Raw genomic sequence first — 26700 nt, 5'->3', positions numbered from 1 at the left:
TAGAAACCTAACTTTTCCAAAACCAAGAAAGAGAGAGATTATAAGAAAGCAATTCTTTGTGAGTTGAGTGTTCATTCTTTGTGAGTGAATTGAGAGATTTGTAATCTGTTACTCCGGACATCCAATAAAACTTGGAACTCGCAGTGTGGAAGTAGGCAAATTGCCGAACCACGATATATCTCGTCTTGTGGTTTGTTCTTCCTTTACATTAATTGTTTTACTTTATATGCTTGTTATTTGATATTGAGAAGTGTTGGGATATTGCTTGGAGGGTGTTGAAGTCTTGTTTATTGAGAAAGATCGATCCTTGTATTGGATTGATCCGTTTTGTTGTGGGTAACGTTGTTTCCGCAGTTATTTATTCACAACACAATTCTTATACGTAAGCTTCATTGATCTCAATTATGAGTTCAGATTTTTGTGCATTCTTGTACTATCCAATGAAAAAAGAGGCAAATCCCCAAATGCACAAAGCCAGGGACATGCCTTTCTCACTAGTGAACTTCTCATGGAATGCTACAATAGCAGCAACCTCAGTTAACGGGAGTAAAAAAGAAGTGATAATTCCGGTAAAGAGTGACGATGAACAGTATATGGTGCCAATCAGTCCTTGGAACAAAAGTTGCCACACTATGGCACTTGCGGCTAGGACCACGTAATACTTCACTTCACCAAGCTCGTAGTCTCTTGCCTCTCTTGGAATGACCTGCACCAGTGCACCACACAATAAAAGCTCAATATTTGTTAACGTCATGCGAATGAATGTAAAAATAATGAAGACTAAAGTGAATATTATTTGACACCTCCAAGACTCACAATATTCACAAAGCACGAGTTTACTGGTCGAACTTAGGTGTTATGAGACCAGATTTAAAATAAAAAATTATGTTGTCAGTTTAATAATATAAAACGTTGATTGAATTTGGCATCCATATCCATGGCATGACTTAAGAATGAAAAATAACTTTTCAAAGACCACACCCTTAACTTGTTTTTAGCACTATAAGGCAGTTGAACTCTTGAAGAGGTGTAGAAGGTAATAGTCAACCAACACAACACTCATCTAAAAACAATACTTGCGAATCTTCTTCCTTCAATCAAACGCTAATATTCACATTCATTAACTAATTGCTTCATTAACTAATCGATTATTTGGTTTTTCGATGTTTTGAATAATCGATTATTAGGTCCAGTACCGATTTCACTTGGGAATAGAAATAAAAATGTGTCCATATTCAATGCTATTTCATTTCAAGGGAATAAGGATCTTTTTGGATACGCATTTCCACCTTCGGAAAAAAAAAAATTATCGATAATGGCTATTATTGGGATTGGTTTCGGAAGTGGGTTTTTGAGTTTGGTTCTTAGTTTCACTGTTGTTTGTATTTGTTCAAGGGTTACAGAACATTGTATATTTCCAACCGCATTCAATTACTTCGAACGACTCAGTGAAGCCACATTCAGTTATTTCCAAATGACACTACCATGTCACTAGGTCTATGTGAATGTGCACTTCATTCAAGTCACCAAGTCCCCTTCGTGTTGCACTTTCGTTCAATCAAGAACCAAAAAATATATTTTTTAGTGACCAAAAAAACAAAATGAAACAAAATAATGAATTTCTCAATTTTTTTAGTCTAAACGACCCAGCTATGTTGTAACGCCCGTATTTAAAATACGTAATTATTTATTAATTAATTAATTTAATTATTTATATAAAATCTGTTGGATTGGATTTGGGGATACGCGGGCCTGATTTCTGGGCTCGAGTCTGTATTGGGCTTGGGTTTCAAACCCAAGTATATATTCGTATTGTTCTGGAGAATAGAGTTTTTAGAGAATAAAAAATAATAAAAATGGAGGCAGAGCTAGAAACTAGAAACTTCGTTCTTTGGAGGGTGGAGCCCGATTCGGACTAGGAGGATTAAATTGGAGCTGTAAGCCGGTGAGTAAAGTTTATCTCTCACCACTTGCTAAAACTATGATTTTTAAAATGCGCTTTTAGTGTTTACTTAATTTATTGTCCGAAAGTGTTTCCGACCAGTTTTTTATAATTTTAGTTTTGTCGATATGTTTTAGATTTTAGTTGAATCAGCTGAAGCTCGAAAAGAAGCGTTAATGGCGGCGAGCCAAAAAAACAAGCGTTGTTCGGTATATCTGGTTGGAACTGTTTGTAGTTTATTGAACACCGCTTTATATATTAAATCTTGTTTGGGGTCGTTGGTTGATGTCGGTCGAAAGCTTCGATGACGTCAATGGCGGCATAAAAAGACGAGATTGTCTCTCAGTATCTGATTTAAACTTGTATTGTGTTTAATATGTGGTGTGTTTGTTGGATATGTTATTGATTGTTATTGGTAGATGATGGGTGAGGTCGGGTTTGAATTTTGTGGAGGCTGTCGAAGGTGAGAAACAATTTTTATGGCGTTGCCTATCCTGATGATTGTTTGAATCTTGTCGTTTGATTTGGTTTGGAATTCGTTGGTTTGATGGATTGTTGGTGGTGGATGTTTGATTGAGTGTTGTAGAGTGGTGGGGGGCTATTGAAAGCTTGAAGAAGCCATTAATGGCGGTCGGGTTGAGTTTTCGCAGTATGAGGGAATCGGGTTTTGTGGGTATGGGAAGATGGGGTTTTTCTAGGGGATCAAAACCGTGGGGTCAAAAGGGGAGCACGAGTGGGTGGCTGGCGGTGGAGAGGAGCTGTTGGTGAGCTGATGAAGAAGGAAGAGGACGACCTGTTCCTCTTACTTGGGCTTGGGTCGGTTTCTCTTGGGCTTGGTTGGTTTCTTTGGGCCGGTTTGTTTTGTTTGGTTGGGCCAAAAATCTATTTTAGTGGTTGGGCCGAGTTCTATTAGTTTTCTTTGGGTCCGATTTTAAACATTTTTGGTTGGGCCAGTTTTATTTAACTTCCTTTGGGCCCGATCACTTAATTGTTTGGGCTAATTTCTAATATTGTTTGGGGCCAGTCCTTAGGACTTAAAATAGAGATCCAAATGGGTCTTTCAACATTTAGACTTTCGGGTTCTAAGGTTTGGGCTTGGCGATTTAAAGGTCCGAACCATTACCTTAATCATGAGCCCATGAGCCATGCACCTTTGACCTTAGCCATGAACCATGGCTATGACCATGAACCTGTCGAACATGGAAACGACAGTTTGACTTCGACCATGATGCGTTGACTTTGACCGTTGACCGTTGACCGTTGACTGTGGAATGTTGACTTTTTCCAGTTTTTCTCATATTTAAGAATATGGACAAATATAGTAATAAAATATTATCGAAAATTATATAACGTTGTTTGTCATTATCTAATTAAGATTTGACGTGAGTAGTGTGTAAAGCATATATATATTGGGCTTTGACTGTGGACTGTGGACTATTTAATTATGCTACATTTTATGTTGTAAATTGTATGGACAAATCAACTGCTAAAATGCTGTGGAAGCTTGTATGAATTTGGTTGTCATTATCTAATTAAGATTTGACGTTGATATTATGACATTATATAATATGTTGGGATATATATATTAAAGGCAATAGTTTTGGAGAAATAAATGTATAGACACTCTATTATTTTATCTATGAGGTAGTATAGTATGTGTGGATATTTTCCCACGGGATTATGTCTTAGTGCAATAATATATTGGCACGTGAAAGAATGAAAGTGGTTATGAGATATACTTGAGATATTTCTAAATATTGTGGCTTAGTGCAATAATGTATTTGACATGCACGTGATATAGTGGAATTATTATGAGTCATAGATGTATGACACCTGAATAAATTACATAACAAAAATCCTAGAACCTAGCTACCACAACTCATGTGATTTGCCCTGTGTGGGCGTGTGTAATTTGATTGGCCCTTCTGGTGTTTCAGTGAATCTGAATGGCCTCCAGGCGTATGTAATTTGATTGGCCCTTCTGGCGTTTCAGTGAATTTGAATGGCCTTCGGGCGTAAGTAATGTGATTGGCCCTTCTGGCGTTTCAATGAAGTTTGAATGGCCCTTTCGGGCGAGTAATTAATAGTGGCTTGATTATTCCGTTCGCAAAATAGAACGAGACGCGCGATATTTTATGCCGAATAGTGGCAGTACTTACATAATGGCTTTCGTGTGAGGGTTACCTGGTGTGCTGCATCCCGCTCAGGATAGTTATGCACGGAGTGGTTTATTATGTAAGGGGAGGCATGTGGATGTACATGTTCGGCGTTGGGAAGCGATTGTGGTAGCCAGGGAAACTAGATAAGACATAGATAGGACGTGATTTTAGGGACACGCCAAGAAAGCCTTAAATAATATAATTATGGTAATATGTTGGTTATTTGTTTAGTTAGAACCTAAGGCGCCTCGATGGAGGAACTACATGCCTTATTTATTATGCGTATAGTTGTTGTGTGGTTAGTGGAAAGTTAAGGTGCCTCAGTGGAGGAACTACCGGCCTTAATTATTGTACTTAAGGATGTTATATTAGTCGTTGAAAGTTAAGGCGCCTCGGGGAAGGAACTAACTGCCTTATGGATTGTGTATGTATATGTATAAGTATATGTTGTATTTTAGAGCTACTCACACCAGCATTTTTATAATATTGACCCGATTTGCATGTTTGCTTATCGGGTGTATTCATTAAATGAACATAGTTGATAAGTCTTAACAGGTTTAGTGTTGAAGAAGATTGGTTGTTTGCTGGATTAAGCGTTAAGCGTCGCATTTCAAGATAGGCTTTGTTTTCCTTTGAGGTGATATAGATTTTCAGTTGAGATAAGATTATTTGCATTTTCATTTGTTAATTTTTGTAATGAAGAGGACTTTTGTTTAAGTTAAAATTTTTATTGGTTTTTAATTATCCGCATATTTAAAACTGTTTATGGGTTTTTGGAAGTGGAGAGTGCGTCACACCTCGGAGATCAAAGAGTCGGAACAAATAAAGTTTTTCCGAATTCTGTCGAAATTCGGGGTGTGACATATGTCGTCCAAGAGAGTCTCCAAACGACCCAGCTAAGTCGTCCTGGAGACTACCCAAACGACCCAGCTATATCTTCTAGCTAAAAACCCAAGAGTTTTGTCTCAAACGGCAAACTCAGATCGTTCAAAGAAAAAACCCAAGAGTTTTGTCTCAAATGACTTGTTCAGATCGTTTGACTGTTTGAGTCTACACAGAAACGACAAACGGCCCGCGCAGACCGCTTGAATATACACTCAAACGGCAAGCTCAGAGCGTTCAAAGAAAAAACCCGAGAGTTTTGTCTCAAACGACTTGTTCAGATTATTTGACTGTTTGAGTCTACACAGAAATGACATGACGAGACCGTTTAAGTGTACATTGAAACGACATAGCGAGACCGTTTGGGCTCGGGTTGTAAATGTTGTCGATACCAAATTGTAGTTGCAATATGTTAAATGGAAGTTTGCAACATTAACAATTGTAGATGCATTCAATCAAACAAGAGTTTTGTATTCATTCTAATGAATGCTCTTTTGTAGATTCATTCAATCAATCAAACATTTTACATTCATTCTAATGTGTTTGTAAATGTTTATTCTTCATCTTTATGTTATATTTAGGATTTTGATTGGGTTTTGATTGAGTACGGAAAGAGTAATGAGTAAATGAGAAATTTGAGTATTAAATGTAAGGTGAAGGGCCAAAAGAGTTGGGCAATAGCATGTTACGAGTGGTGGAACCAGGAATTAGTTTCAGGGTGAGCCAGTGACCACTACAAGTTTTCAACTGAACTCAACTAGAGTGCACACAACTACACGAGCTTATTTAGTTTGTTTTCTTTTAATTAAACGTTTGTTAATCTATATACTTTATGTAAACGAACAATTCTTAGTTTAGTTTGTCAATATTAATATTTAAAAACTAAAATTATATTAATATTTTTAAGAAACGGAAATTTCCTAATTTTTAAGTGTTGGATTACAACTTACATCAACTAGTTAGGATAATTAGTTTAGCCTTTAGTTTACTGAATTAATTGCATAGGTATAATTATGTTCATTATGTATACAATCTATTTTTCGGTTTTTCTCTCTCTTTCTCAGTTTCTAATAAAATGTCACGTATATAAACGTCACTTGGCTTGTAACAATCAAAGAAGTATTCAAGCAGAAACTGCAAAAGGTTTAGCGTATCATTATCCTTGTTTGAAAAAACAAGTATATTCCTTTGTTTCCAGTGAAAGTGGCCCATGTGTTTCCATTAAATCCTAACTCAAAAGCCTTTACAATTACGCAATCAGCCTTTAGATGCCTCTTTTTTACAACAAATAATGCCCTTACTCATTGAACAAGAGAAAGAATTCATAGTATAGTGGTTATTTCACCTATTTTCAATTTAGCAACTCAAAACCAAGGCCCAAAATTTCGATATCGTTTAATATATCGGTGTACCCAAAAACCGAGATATATCGGATATATCGGATATCTCGGTTTTTTTGGTGACCAGTCCAAAGTTTCTAAAATATCGGATATCTCACCGATATATCTCGGATATCTCGAATATCTCAATATATCTCGGATATATAGGATATTTTTTTTTTTCAATATTAAATTATTAAAATTGGTCAAAAGTCAACCGATATATATCGATTATATCGAAATATCGATTATATCGGGCGATATAAACTTTCATATCGGAAATTCGATATATCTCAAAAAAGGGTTTAATATTCTGGATATATCTCGGAAATATCGATCTCGGTGTACCAATTTACCGAGATATATCGGCGAGATATCGGATATCTCGACGATATTTTGGGCCATGCTCAAAACAACTTTCTTTCTTTGCCACTGTAGGTTACCCTGGCCCCCTTGCTCCGTCACTGCAAGTTATCTTGATGAGTTGGGTGGTGGCCAACACAAAATATTTTTTTTTATAAAATAGCAAACTTATAATTTTTTTTTTGGGTTGCCCAAAACAATTTTATGAGTGCCCAATTAAACAACCCCAATGAATCCCTCAACGACCAGTACCCCTTGTACTATACATTTGACTCTCTTATAAGTCAATGTTCTGCAATTCCAAGTTACTTCACATTCCGTAACTCTTTTCAAGGATCTACTCATTTTCAGTCTGAAAGAGAAGAAGTGCACGGGCAAGAGTCCAACAAAGAGGACAAGTGAAGCAGCTTGACTAACAAAGTTTAACTTAAAGACTGGATTGATGTAGATTGAAAATTGTTTAAAAGGTAATTTCCCAATTAGTAACCCATAATGTCAATCTGTTCCCAAGTAGTAACCACTCTTCAATTTTGACTTTTCAACCTCACTTTTGACACTTTTGCCCTTCTCCTTATTTTCAAACAATGTCCCACGTGGACATGCAACACTCTCTCTCCCCTCTTTACCTACTGCGCATAACTCTGTCATATTGTACCTGATGAGTTTGACTTTACAGTGATGGACAACCGTTGGATCTTGATCAAGAAAACACGTTAATCAAAACATGTTGTAGTATCCGTGTTTGCTATAATGAAGAAGCAACCGACTAATAAACTATCGGCAACTCCTCGGATTTTGGTTGTCGGTTACCTTTACAATTTTACCTCAGATTTTGAGCCAACCTAAAAAATAAGGACAAAAGCTCAAAATTTCGTTTTTTCTTGGTTGTTTCTTCTTCTTCCTCATCATTGTCCCTCTCGCTTTTTGTATTTTTTAAGGTTTGACATGGAAAACATGACACATTCACATGATAAAGGTATAGTTTGTTGTTTTTTAAGCTATCTAGGGCCTTGGGTCTACGGTTTTGTTCCACGTAGTTTAGTGTTTTGTTTGTTTGATGTTTCATCTTTCAAGGAAGAGGGTTTTGAAGACAAACTATGACGCCTCCATGCATAAATGTTTGTTGATTATATAGTTGTGGTAGAATGTTGGTGGTTTCCATGTTGATTCTATATTTAATGTTGGGTTTAATATTAAGGCATTTAAGATAGATTTTGTCATAAATGTCCTAAAAGTGTTAGTTTAACTAGTTTGTGCTTAAATGTTTGAATTTACTTTTCAGTTTTATGGTTTATGGTTAGGTACTTCTTTGTAACCATCGCTTTTTGGTTGTTTTTTTATACTTACCGGTTAGGTACTTCTTTGGATGTTCTTATTCACTACAATGGGGAGATGAAAGCGGACAAGTATGGCCGGATGAAGTATGTTGGTGGCGAGGTGAAATTGAGAGTTTGTGATGGGGTATTTCATTTGAAGGATTCATGAGTACCGCGGAAGGTGTGTTGTCGAAAAAGAGATCTACTTTTTCTATAAGATACTTGACGAAGAAGTCCCCGTGGTCGAATTGATGAAGAAACAGATTATTTGAACATGATTATGAAACAAAGAAAGTCTCCAAAAAAAACAATGATGGTTTGGGTTATCAACGGCGAGAAGTGGTAAGCAATGGACAACCTAATGTTAATGTTAAGAAAAAGAAGTTGCTATCGAAGTTGTTTAAGAAAGACGCGACTCCAAGCATTGTTTCTCCCGCGGAAACACTCTTTTTCTCAAAACGTAAGGAGCTAGCTCGTCGAAGTCGTCCTATTAACCAATTTAAACTTGTCGATGAAGCAATTGGTAAGTAATGCAGTTCCATTTGGTTAGGTCATTATTAGTGAGAGTGAGTACATGTTTTATTTCCTGATAGTTATGAATCTTTGGTTTTCCAGAAAGTCCCCTTGACCAACCCTGGAGTGGGAGAGTGGGGACTCATCAATGGGAAGATGTGGAGATTCACGACGTCGAAGAACACATTCAACCTCATAGCTTGTCATCGTTCGAAAAGGTGATGGCAGGTAAGTCTTCGATATCAATGGGATATGTTGATAGATGATAGCTTACCCGTCACCGATAGTGGTGTGGAACTTCATCGAAAGTGTTCATTGAAATATAGATATTTGTCCGAGGGTGTTTCCTCCGGTTACACTGAACCTTCAAAGATGAAAAGAGAAACGGTCACACCGCCTTCTCTGTTTGTGGAAGGTACACTCTATAGCCTTGCAAGGTAACATATAGTTCCAGTTGCTGATAGTGGGGAGCTAATTACTGATATAATACTGAGGGGACGGTCAATGATGGTGATGAGCAAAATGGTGTACGGATCTTGATCAACCTGATTATGATGACTTTGATTCCCAAAATCCATATGGTGATACAGAGGACGTCCCTGAGGAATATAGAATTTCCATGAATCAAAATATTGACAATAATGAGGGTGATGATGATGAAGTTGAAATACTACATGAAGTTAATTTTGAAGAAGAAGAAGTAGTACAAGTAAAGGATGGAGCTGATGATGATGAAGTTAGAGTAGTAAATGGTGGTAATCAAGATGATGATGATGAAGTTCAATTATTAGATGATGATTGTGATGTATGGTCTACTCCTAACCGTAGTCAAGAGTTTTTTTGGGGAGGCACGCCTATGACTGTTAATGATGAGGAAGGCCAAAGTGAACTTGATATGACTGTTAATGATGAGGAAGGCCAAAGTGAACCTGATATTGAAACAAATGGAATGGTTGATGCTACGCTTATTCGGTCTGAGAAGATCTCAATTCGAAGACTTACATCAAGGATATGATCCTTTCGCTCTCCCCATAGTCCGTAAACACCAAATAAAAGTGGATGTAACTCCTCCTCATGTGAACTCGAAGTTTGTTCCTCCTAAAGTAGGACAACACTATCCTACTCGGGATGATCTTATAAAAGACATGAAGTCATACACAATAGCAAACATGTTTGATTTCATACGTCGTCGAAAGCACTTCTCCGAGAGGATTTATATGAAGTGTAAGTCTCCCGTTGCACATTTCATTTGTTTGCAAAACCGACCAATCGGTTCTCGATATATGGGTTATTATAACCTTCGAGAAGCACATACATGTTCACAAGATAAAGCAATTGCAACTAATAAACAAGCCGATGCAAAATGGGTTTGAAGTTGTCAGAAAATCAAACTTAGGGACAATATTGATATGGCTCCGAAACAGTTGCAGTTGGAGGTTAAGGACGCACACCAGACAAATGTGTCGTATAAAGTTGCTTGGAAAGCAAAAGAAATTGCAATGCAAAAGGTAACTGCCTTGGTTATATCAGCAACTAATGAACGCAATAGTAGCAACAACTAACTTATGTTTGTTCCGCTTTTTTGCTTGCAGATAAGGGGAAGCTTTAGTCAGTCGTACCAAATGTTGCCAAATTATTGTAAAGAACTTAAAAGAGTGGATTCAGATTGTTTCACCGAGCTGCAAACGTCATCGGCCCCCGAAAGCACAAGTTTGAACGCTTTGTTTGTGAGCTACGACGCCACGTCCGAAAGCTTACAAAAGATGTCTTTGTCCCATTGATTATGATTGATGGCACTTTCATGACAGGTAGGTACAACTCAATCAAACTAATCGCTATCGCGGATGGCGATATAGCCACGTGTTTCCAATTGCATTTGCCATAGTCCCAAAGGAAAATAATGACCACTAGGATTGGTTTTACGAAAAGTTAAGAGACCTTGTTGTTGGGACGAGCAAAACTTTGTTCTTCTCTCGATAGGCATCTAAACATTCTTCAAGCCGTGCCTAAAATACTTCCTAATCGCGTCCATTGCTTTTGTGCACAACACATTTCAAATTGTATGACTAAGCAAGAGACAAAAGGGAAGGTGAAGAGAGTCAATAAACTTATGAACAGCAGAATTTGTAAGACTTATGAGCCAAATTTATTGTCGACAAAAAAGGTTATGCAAAGATTGTAAAGATTCCGAAAAAGTCGGTGGTGTTGTGTTTTGCTCCAATGAGAAGGTATGGCATTTGCTACACAAATCACATAGAGAGCTGGAACAAGATGATACTTCCAGAGAGCTATGCCGTGACATCTCTTGTCAATGGTATCGTTGAACATAATGAAACATTTTTATGACTACCGGTGATGGCATCAAAGTGAAGACAAACCCACCAAATCAGGTGAGGAAGTGCTCATCTCGTCGAGATATTCGAGTAGACGCTTTCCACAGAACAAAGGCAAGTGAGCACGCTTTACTCTGCGGCAATCACTAGACCGCATCGACACCGTAGACCTTTTGGAGAGGACTTGCACATGCGGTTTCTTTCAACAGGTTGGTCTTCCTTGTAGCCATGCTATGAAGGCAATCGATCACCGTAAGCTATGTGCATATGACTTTTGCTTGCATTGGTACACAAAAAGAAACGATGATGGATACATATAGAGAAACGACACCATTAAGAGGAAAAAACAAATTGGGTTTGGGTTTATGATGGCATCATCGTCCGTCCCACCCGTTGATGAGGTGATGCCCGAAGACCACGTAAAAAGAGAAAGCTCTAAAGGAGAGGGAGTCCTAGTGCAAAGAAGAAGGTGTACGCAGCGTTGTGGTGGTCTTGGACCTGATAAGGCAACTTGCACGGTTGCCGAATGATGATCTTTGAGTGGATTGATTTTTCAGCCGATTCCACCAGATTTTGCATATGAAGAGTACATATGATCTTTCTTTTAACCAATCACCAATAGTGGCAGCTTTTGTTTGTTTGTTTGAAATTGGCACTTTCAGCTTGCATATATGTTAGTGGTAAATTGGATAGTTTACTTCGGGCTTTACTTCCGGGGTTGATATTTTGGATAGTTTTGGTTGGCAATTTTGGTTTCGTAATTAATTTGGTTTGAACGGACATCTTCTTGTACTATTAATATCAGTAACTATAACAATGACATGGTCATCAACACTGATAACTATTAATATCAGTCTCTAATGGATAGTTTCTTTACAAGTAGGCTAACATCATCAACACTGCCCTCTATTTTCATTTTAATAGGACCATCAATGGTGATTTGCAACTGGTTTTCCTTTGTCACCTTTGCTTCACTAGTAGGTGCTTTAGCCTTATGTGTCCCTTCACCTTCTAGATCTATCCATTTAAAACCCTTGCATGGATCGGCCCTGCATGAGAGAAACCTTCTTCCCAGACTATGTGGCTTTGTACTTACACCATACCTCATATTCGTACTTGAGCATAACGGACAGTGCGTAGTTGCCCATGGACAGTTGATCTTCCAGTGCCCAGTTTCCCCACACTCAAAACATTTGCTATAGTTGGTTGATGATGAACCAACATTTGTATTATTCTTGGTAGAATCCTCACCCCCACCCATTTTGAACGAGAAAAAAAATAGAAAGAGAAATGGGATGGACCAAGAAAGGCAACCCAATTTGTACTTATAAAGGAAACACACTATTTTCCCCCAGTGGTGTTTGCCAAACTATTCCCCCAAAACATTTCCCGCTTAAACTATACACAAATGTTTGATGAAACATTATATTCCAATAACCATATTGCATTGCAGGACCTATCAAAGAACTAATTCCATAAAAATGCTTCACTAAAAAACTTAACTCATCACTCCATGAAAGCATGAAGCAATGAATGACAAATTCCATCATCACAAATTCAGAGTCGATGATATTAACGGCACCACAAAATGATATTACCATACTAAAATTAGACAACTAAACACAAAATAGAAGAAATTATTTGTTTCACTAAACACAAAATAGAAGAAGTAGCATCCACCAAGTTGTTTCATAGTGATTCCCCCCGCCACGCATCGACTTTAGCAGCATCCTCCAAACTCTTCTCCAATTGCTCTTGTCTCCGCTTTTTGAAACAAGATCCGGATTCAACCCACAATTAATTATATCCATTCCAATCCTCTTCCTCATTCGATGGGGTTGCATATCTATTTTGTTTACTTCCTCGTACACCCCCTCGGAAGGCTCCTAGATAGGCTAGGCAAAATAGGCCACAACTATTTGTATCCGGTTGTTGAGAGTAACAGGCATTAAACTCGTGAGCCCAAGGGGCTCCCAAATCATGAGGTGACGATGGATCAAGACACCTCATGACATAAGTAAGACAAGTCTCTATAGCAAGTTGCTCATCGAAACTTTCTTGAGACCAAGAGAATCATAGTTGTAGATTTTTCTCTTTCCAAATTGTAGACTTCAAGAACCCAAAGGCTACCTTCAACTTGAAGAGGAATGATAAGACCCATTGCCCTGGATGGGTGTGCTTGATCTCTAATTCTTCCTTTATAAGGGGTCTAAGTACTCTTTAACAACTTCATGTGGATGATACGCACCACTATCTACTCTCACATCGAGTTGCACCAATCGGGGTTTGGTCTTCCATCTTCTTCTTAAAAGTTTGTATACTCTCTTCATGAATTTCTACATCAACAAAATCATAAAGTACTTCATCAGTAAGGTGAACTATACAAAACAAATTCCATCAACCAATGAGATACAACTTACAGAAAAGTATACATCCTCAATGATAGTATATGTTTCTTCTTCTGGAATGTCATTTTCCTTACAATGTTGGATGTACCACCTGATCAACAGCTTCACATATATGGTGATCACCTGAGTCATAGAATTTTAAACATTATTATGCAGAAGTTGCTGATGGTTAATATGTTAGTTGCTGATGGTTAATATGTTAGTTGCTGCTAGTTAATATGTAAGATAATATGTTAGTTGTGTACTGACCTCCCCATCTACCCACTCTCTTCCATGCAATGAATGGAAACTTTGCACTGAAATAGACTGGTTGTATCCAAACACTCTAGCATCTAAACAGTTTTGTGGACTGTACAACCTTGTGAACATCTTCCAATAGTATCAGAAGATTTGGAGGTCACCTTTGGTGGTGGTTTTCTTGATAAATGTTTTGGCCAGAGCAGACTTGATCAGCTCATCACATTCCTGTCCAATGTTTTCTTCCCATGACTGACCTTGCATCCCTTCCCTTCTCTTCTTTCTTCTTTGGTGTGTTTCTTCAGTTTTCTTTTCCATTTCACTTGCAATTTGACTCAGATGCGCACTCACATCAGGGACCACCATTTCCCTCCACAAAGATCATCATCATCTACATCATTATCACGCTCTCCCAACATCACATTATCATTTTTAGATTTCATAACAACAATAGATTTTAGTCGACTATCTACCTCAAAGGTTTGAGCGGTTGTGGGTGACAATATAGGCAAGTCGGTTATGTCAAGATCGCAAGAAAGTAAAGCGTAAAATGTGACCTTCTCCATTTCGAAGTTCGTGGACTTCTTCCCCATCAATATCAACATCATCATTGGAGGAACATCAACATTAGGTGTAGGCCGGGGACCATCACTGTGAGAGCAATGTCCAAGGGACTAATAAATAGCACATGCTCAACAACATCCATATTATAGACTTCCACTAGGGAACTTTGGCCAACCACATTCTCATCAATAGGCTCTTTCACACCCTCTTCCTGCACTTCATTGCTCAAAGACTCCTGAACCACATTCTCTTGACATTTGTAGGTATTTACAACCCTCTCTTCAACCTCCTCAACTAAAAACTCGAGCACCCTCATCATTATCATAAGTGGCCTTCATGTTCATGTTCAGGTTCTTGGAAAAAACCATGTACATGGTCTTCCCCCATCACCTGGTCATCATGAGGAGTCTTGGGTAACTCTTCACTAATATCTCTCAAAACATCGGCTGCTGCAACAAGATCAGTTTCACTACCCTCTCCCTCTCCATCTTCTTCTTCCTCACCTAAACCAATCAAATTTCTTCTTCTTTTTGTTTTGTTAGCTTCCTTGCTCTTAGCCTCCATGTCTTTTCTTTTCTCACTTGACTTGACTTCTTTTCAAAATTGTTTGCCTTTTGCTAGCCTTTTACAGCCTCTACTTTACTTAACCTTGGTGGTCGGACTCTCACTTGTCGTGCATACTATGTTTCTCTTCACCCTCCTCCTTACCATTTTAAACCCCGCGATTCACTCCTCTTTTTTCTATTTTCTTCAACCTCATGTGAAAGATCAAATGTTACTTTCTTAGAGGATGATGACTTCCTCTTAGAAGGTGGGGATGATGACTTCCTCTTAGAAGGTGGGGATGATGACTTCCTCTTAGAAGGTGGGGTAGACCGCGACTTCTTCCACAAATGCTTTAACCTTATTCTTAACAAACCGTGTAGTAGGTTTTTGACAACAAAGACATCGGCGATTGGTGTAGACACCTTTCTTCCCCTTGTTTTCTTTGTTCTTGGTCCCTTCACAACCCCCTCGATGATGATGGTTCACCCAATCCACTTTTCTTCCCACCCTCAGAAAACCCTTTGCAAGATTGTCTCCATACCTCCCTAATTTCAGACTTGATGTCATTCCGAGCCACCCTAACCTCGCATTCAAAAGTTAGTTGAAGTAAGCATTGCCGTGTATGATAGAGTCCTATCTTATGAGTCCTATCTACCTTATGAGCACTAACATAAAGTTCCCCGATATATCCAGTTTTAAACCTATCTTATCGCTTAACATAAAACTACCATAGAGTTTCTCGATATATCAAGTTTAAGAACCTATCATGTGAGTCAACACAAATGTAATATATACTTCCCCGATATTTTTTCAGTTTAAGAACCTTTCTTATAAATGCAACAGATGTCAAATGCATTCACGATGTATCCAAATTCAGAATATAATTAACAATGCAGAGTTTATAATCAACAATGCAATGCAGAGTTTATAATCAACAATGTAGAGTTTATAATCAACAATGCAGAGTTTCAATCATATGCTTACAAGGCCTTTTTCAAGAGGGTGTGCCTGTCTCAAGCATCTCCTCTCAAAACCGGCGCTTTGTGTGGCCTGTTGGTTGAAAGCCACCTTCATTACATCTTCATTCATTCTTCTTCTTCAATATCCAAAGTGTCAAAGGCAACAACCTTACCCCTTAAGAGGCTCGAGCTTCTTCTTCCGTGTCCGAGATGTAAGTTCTTGGGAGGCAACTGAACCCAATCTAGTATTCTTGGGAATTTACCATTCAATGCCCTACGAGCCCCAAGAGAGGGGATGTGAAGGTATGCCCAAATATCAAAACAAATAACACAACCATAAACTGCAAAGGAGTCCTTCTCAGCTAACACATTTTTGTAAATATCATCCAAACAGTATTCCAACATCTCAAAGCAAGGTGTGCCCCATGGAAACTGATCAAAAGCAGCTAGGTCCTCTGCAAGATCAACATACCTTCCATCTACAAATCCTAGAAGATCCAGGAAGCACAACTTGGAGCAGCACATACAACCTATTGAGCCTAAATATATCACTTTTATCTTCACTACCACTGGATTTTGCCACCACTAAAGCATCTAATATTTCTGTCTCACTAATAGTGCTTCCTTTAAAAAACCTAGCACGAAATTCTGATGTGTTGTTCTTCACGCCAAGGTGGTGTAGAATGAGTTAGCAAATGAGTTTACACTAAGACCCATAATCAATGCAACATCACTCTTCTTGAATACCAAATCTTTGTTACCAATCCGATAGCAAAGTCTACCAACTTTATGGCTAACTATGGCACAAACTATAGTAGTTGTTGCGTGTATATTTTTTTGGATTTGCAAAAAGCTTCGAAAACAGGAATTCTCAAAATCCTCCATTTCTTCCTTACTAAATCCACCAAATAATTTCTGCATTTTATCTAATGACATTCTACATGTCGTTAAGCTTCCTCATTTCTCCACCAATAATTGAACCGTAAAGATAAAATGAGGGTGGGGTTATAATATGGAGATTGAAGTGAAACTAAAAATTAGGGTTTCCAAATTTAATTGAGCTTCACTAGGACAGTTTTTCCCCTAATTCCCAATTGATTTCTTTAAGTTTCAGGTTAATGTGACACGTGACGCTCCAAGGTCATTTCTCTCCACGCGTGTCGACTTCTTCATTGGGTACCCAACTTCATTTCCCTTAAAAATACCGATGTCCATGTTGATTCCTCTATCAAATGAACAAACATATTCCTACCCTAGAACTATCAGCAACTTTACTATACATTGTCTAAATAATTAATTCTAATAAGGTTAAAAAAAAAAAAGAAATTCAAGATAAAGATTAACATTCTACATGAAGCTTTTAACATGCTTGAAGCATGCTTGCCACTAGATATCATGAAATAAACATGGGTATTTGAAAAAAAAAAAAAGGGTTTGATTGCCTTTAAATTGGGGACACATGTCAATCCTCAAATTTCCGCCAAAATAATGATATTCATATTCGTCATCCAATGAATAACTATATTGTGGCCTTAAGACTATCAAGAACTTTCTTGTACATTGATAATTATTTATGGGTACCCAAATTATTCATTCAATCCATTTAGGGTCCATTTATGGGTTAATTTCGGGGTAATTTAGTCGAAGTTGCATACTTGCATGTCCTCTAATATGGCAACAAACTAATTACATTGGGTTTGACAAAGGGTCAAAATTCACTTCATTTTCTAAATTAATTTTGGTCTTGCCTCTGTCCCTTCATTGTTTGTGTGTCATGATGACCATTTATGGTAAGGTGAAAAGAAAACTAACCACCCCACATAATTACAACGCCTCGTTTCCCACAAACATTTATCTTTGAAATAGTCATCTAAAATTTGATCTCTCACATTCTAATATTCTTTATGTTAGCAACAATCTACCAAAGCAACAACCAAAGTTAAATCTACCAAAGTTATCAACATGCCTCTTCCTAGATGTTCAAGCAGTGAAACCACTGATTACTCAAGTGACGAGTACGAGAAAATGTGGGATAGTTATTCTACTGATGACTACACTGATGAAGAAGAAGAGATGCATGATCCTTATTTTGTTGAAGACCCTACTGATTACATGTGGGAAGACCAACATGATGATGATAATTCCAGTTCTGGGGATGATGGCGATGATGAAGACGAGGAAGATGAAGACGAGGAGGAAGATGAAGACGATGAAGACGATGAAGATTAAGGGTTGTTATGTTCTGTTGTTATGTTCTGTTCAGTTTTTATGTTGGGGTTTATGTTTTGTCTTAGTTTCTGGTGCTTTTGCAATTTTTGTTGATGATAGTGGTAGAACCAGAACATGTCCTGTGAATGCTGTGTAGATTTTGCTTAGTTTTAAGGGTTTAATTCATGATTTTTATCTTGTTATTTTTACAAGAATCTTATCCATTATTCATGTTTTTTATCATTATTCTTGTTATTTTTACAAGAATCTTATTATTTCTACATTTTTCTTATTAAAAATAATTTTTTTATAATAAAAATAGTATATGAACAGTGTTAATGTCAATAACCGTCCATCTTAATGTTTACGAATCTCGAGGCTTTTAAACCACAGATGCGTTCGTGACCGTTCATTTGCATCTCTTCATCTCTAAGATAATCTGTGGTTTAAATCCACACACCCATCAAATCACTTCAAATAAGGAGAGAGAGAGTGTTGCAGTAGAGAGAGAGTGTTGCATGTCCACATGGGCATTGTTTGAAAATAAGGAGAAGGGCAAAAGTGTCAAAAGTGAGGTTGAAAAGTCAAAATTGAAGAGTGGTTACTACTTGGGAACAGATTGACATTATGGGTTACTAATTGGGAAATTACCCTTGTTTAAAAGTGACCCGAACAAATCTGAACTATAATATATATTCTATGTTTGATGTTTAGTCATTATGCTTTAACCAACTCAAAGTTGACTACTTGAGTTGTGACACGATGCAAATTGCGTGATTATAACTAATAATAACTAAGTAACAACCTAAGGTGCAAACATAAGATATAACAAGTGTAAATGTTGGGATTACAACATTCTTGTACTATATGTTTTATGTTACTAACTTACTATACCGTCCATACTATACGCACAGTGTTCATGATAAAATCTGTGAAGTAGGTATAGTACATGCGTGATCCACTACTTGAAGTGCATAAATGTGACCTTTGTATCCACTTCTAATAGTCCATAGTTACCATTAAATTACAAGTCATATGTCACTTTTGCATCCAATTTAAGGAGATCCCTCAAAACAATCCAATAAATTTCTCTATGGTGCTCTAATAAATTATAGAAAGATGTCCTATGCCAAAATGTTTTTCGTTGGAACTGAGATAAAAATCGTATCATATTTACTATATTACTTATTGAAGCTTGATTCCGATTAAAATCTTAGAAATTCTTGAACGAAAAGCTGAATTATGTCTTTTAAGTAAGACTAGCTTTCATTCCTAGATAGACACAGAGTTGCTAATAGTTAAGATTTTAATATAGCAACTGAATAACCCACATACCTCGAAATCCTTGTTGATGACCATGGCAACACTGGTGACTATGGTTGCACTAAGTTTCATTACAAATTGGAACTGCAACACCACTGTGTAATCTGTTAAAGTTAACAAGTCTTCAGAAGAATAAGTCTAAGTTAGTTGGCTTAGTTGCCTAGATTAGTGGTCAATAAAATGGGTTAGTTGCCCTAGTTTGTAGTGAAGTCGTTAGTATCTGATGCTTATATAGTTGGCATAGTTAAGTTTATTTAAAGAAAGTGGAAGTTAATAAAACTCTTAAGTGTTCTGCAATCTTTTAGTTTTTCTTCACATTTGGTATCGGAGCATTGTTATTCCTTCCAATGGCAGAGTCAAAATTTATGCAACCATCAATTCCTCGTTTCGATGGTCACTATGACCATTGGAGTATGCTCATGGAAAATTTCCTAAGATCCAAGGAGTTTTGGAGTCTTATTGAAACAGGGATTGAAGAACCAAATGATTGAAACAAGATTAACTAACGCCGTAAAAACTAAGCTAGAGGAAAGGAGGTTGAAGGACTTGAAGACAAAGAACTATTTTTTCCAGGCGATTGATCGAGCAATTTTGGAGACGATCCTATGCAAGGATACATCCAAAGACATTTGGGATGCAATGAAAAGAAAGTATCATGGAACCGCAAAGGTGAAGCGTGCACAACTTCAAGCACTTCGCGGAGAATTCGAAACTCTAAGAATGCAAGAAGTAGAGTCTGTCTCTAATTATTTTTCGAGAACTATGACGATTGCAAACAAGATGCGAATCCATGGTGAGAAGATGAATGATATTACAATTATTGAGAAGGTTCTTCGATCAATGATATCGAAGTTCGATTATGTGGTTTGTTCGATTGAAGAATCGAAAGACCTTGATGCACTCTCAATCGATGAATTGATGAGTTCATTGTTGGTTCACGAACAAAGAATCCAACAACATGTTGCAATGGATCAAGCATTGCAAGTCTCAATCAACGATCAACCAAGAGAAGCGGGTCGAGGACGGGACGCGAGGTAACTTTCGGGAAGAGGTAGAGGACGGTTTAACAACCAAAGAGGTAATCAAGATCCAAGGCCATGGGATAAATCCAACATCCAATGCTTTGATGTCACAAGTTTAGGCATTACCGCTTGGATCACCGAACAAATCCTTATCCGTAAGTAAATGAAGAGTTGAATTTTGTGGAGAATGAAGAAGAAATATCTCTTCTTTTAGTTTGTATCTTGACGAAAAAACACAAAGAAAATATGTGGTACTTGGACACGGGTGCCGTAATCATATGTGTGGAGACAAGCCTGTTTTTTTCCACGCTTAGATGATTCTTTTCAAAATCAGTTAAATTCGGAGATGATTCTAAAATTTCGTAATGGGGAAGGGTGATATCAAGCTCGAAACACAAGATAATTCTCGCAGGTTATTTCCAATGTCTTTTATGTTCTTGGCTTGAAGAGTAACTTGCTTAGTTTGGGTCAACTTCGGAGAAAGGTTATGAGATCATCATCAAAATGGCGATGTCGAATCGAAGATCCGACAAAAGGTTTGTTTGTCCGTAAACATGACTTCAAACAGAATGTTTCCCTTGTATATCAAATCGGAAGTTCTTCCCTGTTTCTCAAGTATAGTGAATGACGCATCTTGGATTTGGCATCTCCGCTATGAACACCTCAACTTCAAAGGTCTGAAGCTTCTTCGAACAAAGAATATGGTCTCAGGACTTCCAGAAATAAATCACCATCCTCATGTGTGTGAAGATTGTGTTGTAAGTAAGCAACACCGTGTTCCGTTTCCAAAAGGAGTAGCATGGAGAGCTAAAAGCAGGTGCTACAGCTGATTCATACCGATTTATGTGGCCCAATCGATCCGAAATCTAATGGAAATAAAAGGTACTTTGTAACATTTATAGATGATTACAGCCGCAAAACATGGGTGTATTTTTTGCAAGAGAAATCTCAAGTTTTTTCGGTGTTCAAAAGTTTCAAGGCTCTCCTTGAAAAAGAAGTGGGAAATCCTATAAAGGTTATCCGATCAGATCGAGGTGGAGAATACAATTCCAAGGAATTCACCTTGTTTTGTGAGAATTATGGAATCAAGAAGCAATTGACAACATCCTACACCCCCAGCAAAAAACGGTGTAGCAGAGAGGAAGAATCGCACAATCATGGATATGGTAATGTAGCATGCTGAAAACAAAGAATATTCCCAAAAGTTTTGGCCTGAAAACAATTTTGTGGAGCATCTATATCCTTAATCGGTGCCTACACAGCTGTCATGAATATGACAATCAAGGAGGCTTGGAGCGGCAGGAAACCCAATGTCGAGCACTTGAGAATTTATGGATGCATTGCATATGCTCACATTCCTAATGAAAGAAGGAAAAAGCTTGACGACAAAGGTGAGAAGTGTATTTTTCTTGGTTATAGTGATTATTCAAAAGCTTACAAATTATATAATCCTATAACTAAGAAGATCATTATTAGTCGTGATGTACACTTTGATGAAGCAAATGCATGGGTTTGGAAGGACAATGATCGTGGATCATCTATTCCAATGATGTTAGACAATATTGATTCAAGTTCAATAAGTGAGGTGCCACCACTAAACCCTCAAATCAGTCCTCAAAGCAGCCTTCCATCAAGTACATCTAGCTCTCAAAATAGTCCTCAAATCAACCCTCAAAATAGCCTTCCACAAAGCATGTCCAGTCCACAACTCATGTCCTCAAACAATCCTTCTGTCTTGGTATGATCAAGGTCCGAACCATCCATTGCAAGACCTCGAAGAAATACTAGACAACCATTGTATCTTGAAGATTATGAGGTCGGGGAGTTGTTCGATCGATGATCCAGTTGATATATTTTGCTTTGTATGTTGATTGTGATCCGCCACTTTTTGAAACTGCTTCACAAGAACCAAAATGGAAGGAGGCCATGAACAAGGAGATTAAAGCTATTGAAAAGAATAATACATGGGAGCTAACAGATCTTCCAAGCGGGCAAACACAAATTGGTGTTAAATGGGTCTACAAAACGAAACCGAATTCGGAAGGGAAAGTTGAGAAATATAAGGCTAGACTAGTGGCAAAGGGTTATAGTCAAAGACAAGGCCGACTATGAAGAAGTATTTGCTCTTGTTGCTCGTCATGATACCATCGAATGATACTAGCAATCGGCGCACAAAACTCATGGCATGTTTTTCAGCTCGACGTAAAATCAGCGTTTCTAAACGGTGATCCGCAAGAGACGGTGTACATTGCTCACCACCGGGCTATATGAAAGAGGGTAATGAGAACAAGGTGTATCGGCTGAGAAAAGCTCTATATCGGATTAAAACAGGGCTCCTAGAGCCCGAATACACATATCGTATTGAGTACTTTCTTGAAGGAAGGGTTTGCAAAGTGTCCGTATGAAGCGACACTCTTTCTCGAAATATGGTCCGGGCGATAAGATACTTATCGTGTGTTTATATGTGGATGATCTTATTTACACAGAAATGACAAGATGATGATCAATGATTTCAAGCAAAACAATGATGGCAAAATTTGAGATGTCCGATCTAGGAAAAATGCACTACTTCCTCGCAATGAAGTAGTACAATCTGAAGCGGTATCTTCATATCCCAAAAGAAATATGTCAAAGAAATCTTGGAACGATTCAAGATGAAGGACTGTAATCCAAAGATGAGACACCAATTGAAGTCGGATTAAAGCTCACCAAAGAACCTCTGGGGAGAAAGTTGATGGTTTGATATACAAGCAAATTGTCGGAAGTCTCATGTACTTGACCGCTACAAGGCGGATATTGTGCATGGTGTTAGTCTCATTAGTCGTTACATGGAGCACCCCCGAAGGCAATACATCTTAATGCTGCAAAAAGGATATCGCGATACTTAAAAGGTACACTTGAGTTTGGAATTTTATACGGAAAAGGGAGCATTCAGATTTAGTTGGTTTCACGGACCGGTGACTATCAGGGGAGACTTCGGATGACGAAGAGTACTTCGGTTATGCATTTATGTTTGGATCGGCTGCCATCTCTTGGTCATCAAAAAGCAACCGATTGTCACCCTCAAGCACGGAGGCAGAATATATTGCTGCAGCGGCTTTGGTGTCAAGCAATTTGGTTACTGAAAATTTGCTTGGTGAAGTGTTTTTTATCAAGGAACAAGCACTCGTATATTTTGTGACAACAGTTCAACAATCAAGCTATCCAAAAATCCAGTTTATCATGGGCGAAGCAAACACATTGATGTGTGATAAACAATTTTGATTAGTTTTACCTACGAGATAAAGCGGTGAAACTTCGAAACGCAAGTAAAACTAAAACTAGACTTGTGAGCCTTTGTTTATCAAAGATATTTTCTACTCTCAATCCTATGAGGTATAGTGGAGTAGAGTGATTCGTTCCACTCTTAGTCCTTCCGTATGCTTGTTTTCTAGTCTCAATGCTCTACTTAAAGTCAATGAGAGCTTTACGAAAAGGGGACTAGACTACGATGCAACTACCCACGAAATGCACTAGTCGGTTATCAGAATACTAAGGGAATGCTACATTGATTCGATGATAAGGAGTTAGAGGGGGATTGATTCCACCTTAACTCAACTTAATCCACTAGCGACGAAGTCGTCGTAATCATTTGAACTGCTACCGTAACAATCGGTTCTTCCTAATCCCTAATTACACATGGCATTTCTACCAATTTATAACTAGCATGTGAACAATTAAACCCATTCTCATGGTGAACTAATTATTTCAAGGGAATAGAAATTACGACGCGACTTCTAAAACGGAATCAAGCTTTCATCAAGGTTTCTCAACCCCCTCTAATGGAGGTTTAGCCTTGAATCATTCCGCAATCATTTCCATTTAGATTAAAACTAAACATAATATAAAGCATTGAAACATAATAACTAAGAATTGAATGGTAACAAGAATTGAATTTAGATCTAATAAATTGTAAATGACAAAAACGAAATTGATAAAGGACACTACTTTATTGATCTAATCAAATGAAGAACAAGATCCAAAGGTTTAATCTAATAAAGGATTTGAAACTAATTAAATAAAACAATTAAATCTAGATCTAGAAGCTATTTTAATGGCTACTTTCTATTCTAAGTTATCTACCTAACCTAACTGCTATTAACACTGAGTTAAGCTTTTGTTCTTATACATTCAGATCCAAAAATCGTGCATGGGCTTGGAGCCATGTTTTGGGCCGAGAATCGCCCAAAACCCAATCTTCGATCAAAAGGCCTCTTCAGCTGCAGTTGGCTTCCACAGACTTTTCGTCCACTTCTGCTCCTCTGATTGGGTCAAGGCTTGGACCATTGCAAAGCTCTTTCCGAGCTGGTCGTTTTGACATAAGGTACGCCTCATTCGGTCTCTGAGTCCAAAGATATGGCATTGGAAGTTCTGGACTTTTGTTCCTTTATCTCGCTAAAAGTGGCACATTTTACGACATAATGGACTTTGAAGCCCGAAATGCATAAAAACGCGTAATCGTATTAACTCTTACTTATTATTCACATAATTGGTCTAACAATATGATTATTAAGGGGTTAAAACTACAGTTTTGGGCTCTTATCAATGTCGCGATATCATTTCTTAAGAGACCTTGTCAAGGGATTATAATTGATCTTCTACACCGCAAAGCCGAAGATCAAGTGGTGACATCTTTTACTGAAACCTCTCAAGTTTGAAGCATTTGAGAAACTTGCACTTTGCTTGGTGTTTTGTTAGTTTGAGGGAAAGAGCTGCGTGATCCGACAACAAGTCTTCATAAACCGGTTAATAACTTTCGGTTTAAGGGAGAGTGTTAAAGTTAACAAGTCTTCAGAAGAATAAGTCTAAGTTAGTTGGCTTAGTTGCCTAGATTAGTGGTCAATAAAATGGGTTAGTTGCCCTAGTTTGTAGTGAAGTCGTTAGTATCTGATGCCTATATAGTTGGCATAGTTAAGTTTATTTAAAGAAAGTGGAAGTTAATAAAACTCTTAAGTGTTCAGCAATCTTTTAGTTTTTCTTCACATAATCAATAGGCTTAGTACTCAATTGATAGGAGTACTCTATCAATGGCAATGTCAATCCAAGCAAAGCAGCTCCTCCTAATGTGAGAAAAAACCTAGAAAAGTACATCCCTTGACTAATACCTAGTGGTCAATCATTACTAGTATGAAGAGCCAAGACAAGAGCACCAAAAGTCATAACCACAACAGAGTTGAATGAATAAAAAGTGAATTTCTGTTTCACTATGAAGAAAGAAAACAATGCTATGAATGCGAGCTGAGTTGAGAAAAGAAGAGAAGAAGTAGATACTGGAATGTAAGCCAAACCTGCAGAGTACATGTAGTTATTGAAACCTAGTACTTGACCCAAAACAAAGCTTGATAAGAAGAGTTTAGGTTCCATGAAGAAGAGAGATGAAGTTGTCGCTGTCTTTTGAGACAGGTTCTTCAAGTATAGGAAAAAGAGAGGGGAATTAAGATCAGGAAACCGACAGATTGAAGCCAGCTTAAAAGCCATTTACGTTTTCTGCCATGCATGTAGTAAAGTCTTTGTAACAAAGGTCCTCCTACTGTGCCAATTGCTGTGCAGGCACAAGATAGTAACAAAGGCCACCATCTTATGCGTTTTCTAGCTAGTATTTGTGTTGTGTGGCTATCTTGCACTCCGTTGGTGAGTGTTCCTCTTTCCATGACAGTTTCAGCCATTAAAGATAATTGTTTAGTAGAATTTGCTTATGAAGGGGAAGAAAGTAGAATGGAAACAGAGTTTTGTCCTTCGGAATAAAATGTGGGAGTAGTTAGTAATTCAAGATTGGCAAAAGGGCCGAGCCAAGCCCAAATACCTTGGTGCTTACCATGGCTCTAGTAACCTGTCGCAATAGCAGTTCGAAGCCGGGCCAAAGACCAAGAAATTGGGCTTGAGTCTAGAAAGTTCTTATCTCTTCTCTATTTTTTTTTATAGATAAAAGGGAATCACTTCCAATCTAGGAAGTGCTCACCAAAGAGTGCATACATAATTCAATCAACGACCTTGCCGTACCAAGGTTTAAACTATAGTAGGGGACCCTAGCCACAAGGGCATCAACTACAAAGTTTGAGTTTCTACTAATATGATAGAATGTACAATCATCCAAAACAAAAATGCTGGCATAAATGTCGTGAGCCACCGAAGTAGCTCCCCAAGGTAGGTTTGTCCCTCTACTAGTCTCTGACATTCCGTCAAAATCCGGATTTGCATACACTGTAAAAACTTTAGGCCTCCTCGGATAGCTCGAGCCTCTGCCTTTTTGGATCAGCACTTCTGTCTCTGTCATGTCCCGCACCAATGCAATAACCAAAGTTATTCCAAATAGCAAAACCTAACCCTACCTGTTTTGTATTACAATCCCACGAGACATCTGTAGTGAGGTAGCAACAGTTATCGGTTATATGAGGCCAGTCATTTATTTGTTTGTTTTTAGCAAACGACTTCTCAGTGTTGGTGATAAAAGTTGAAGCTTTGGAGATGATGCCAAAAAAAATTGTTTGTTTGTTGTTGAAGATACAC

The 26700-nt window shown here is 37.9% G+C and overlaps 1 pseudogene; it reads right to left on the bottom strand.

Annotated features, from left to right (window-relative positions):
* Nucleotides 1–376: 376 nt before the first annotated feature.
* On the bottom strand, nucleotides 377–25859 carry LOC147502024 (purine permease 3-like; annotated as a pseudogene).
* Between the last annotated feature and the right edge of the window lie 841 nt (nucleotides 25860–26700).

This window comes from Coptis chinensis, chromosome 4, assembly GCF_015680905.1.
Source record: "Coptis chinensis isolate HL-2020 chromosome 4, ASM1568090v1, whole genome shotgun sequence".
Taxonomy (NCBI): Eukaryota; Viridiplantae; Streptophyta; class Magnoliopsida; order Ranunculales; family Ranunculaceae; genus Coptis; species Coptis chinensis.
Note: the sequence above shows the minus strand (reverse complement) of the source record. Positions and strands in the feature narration are given on the sequence as shown.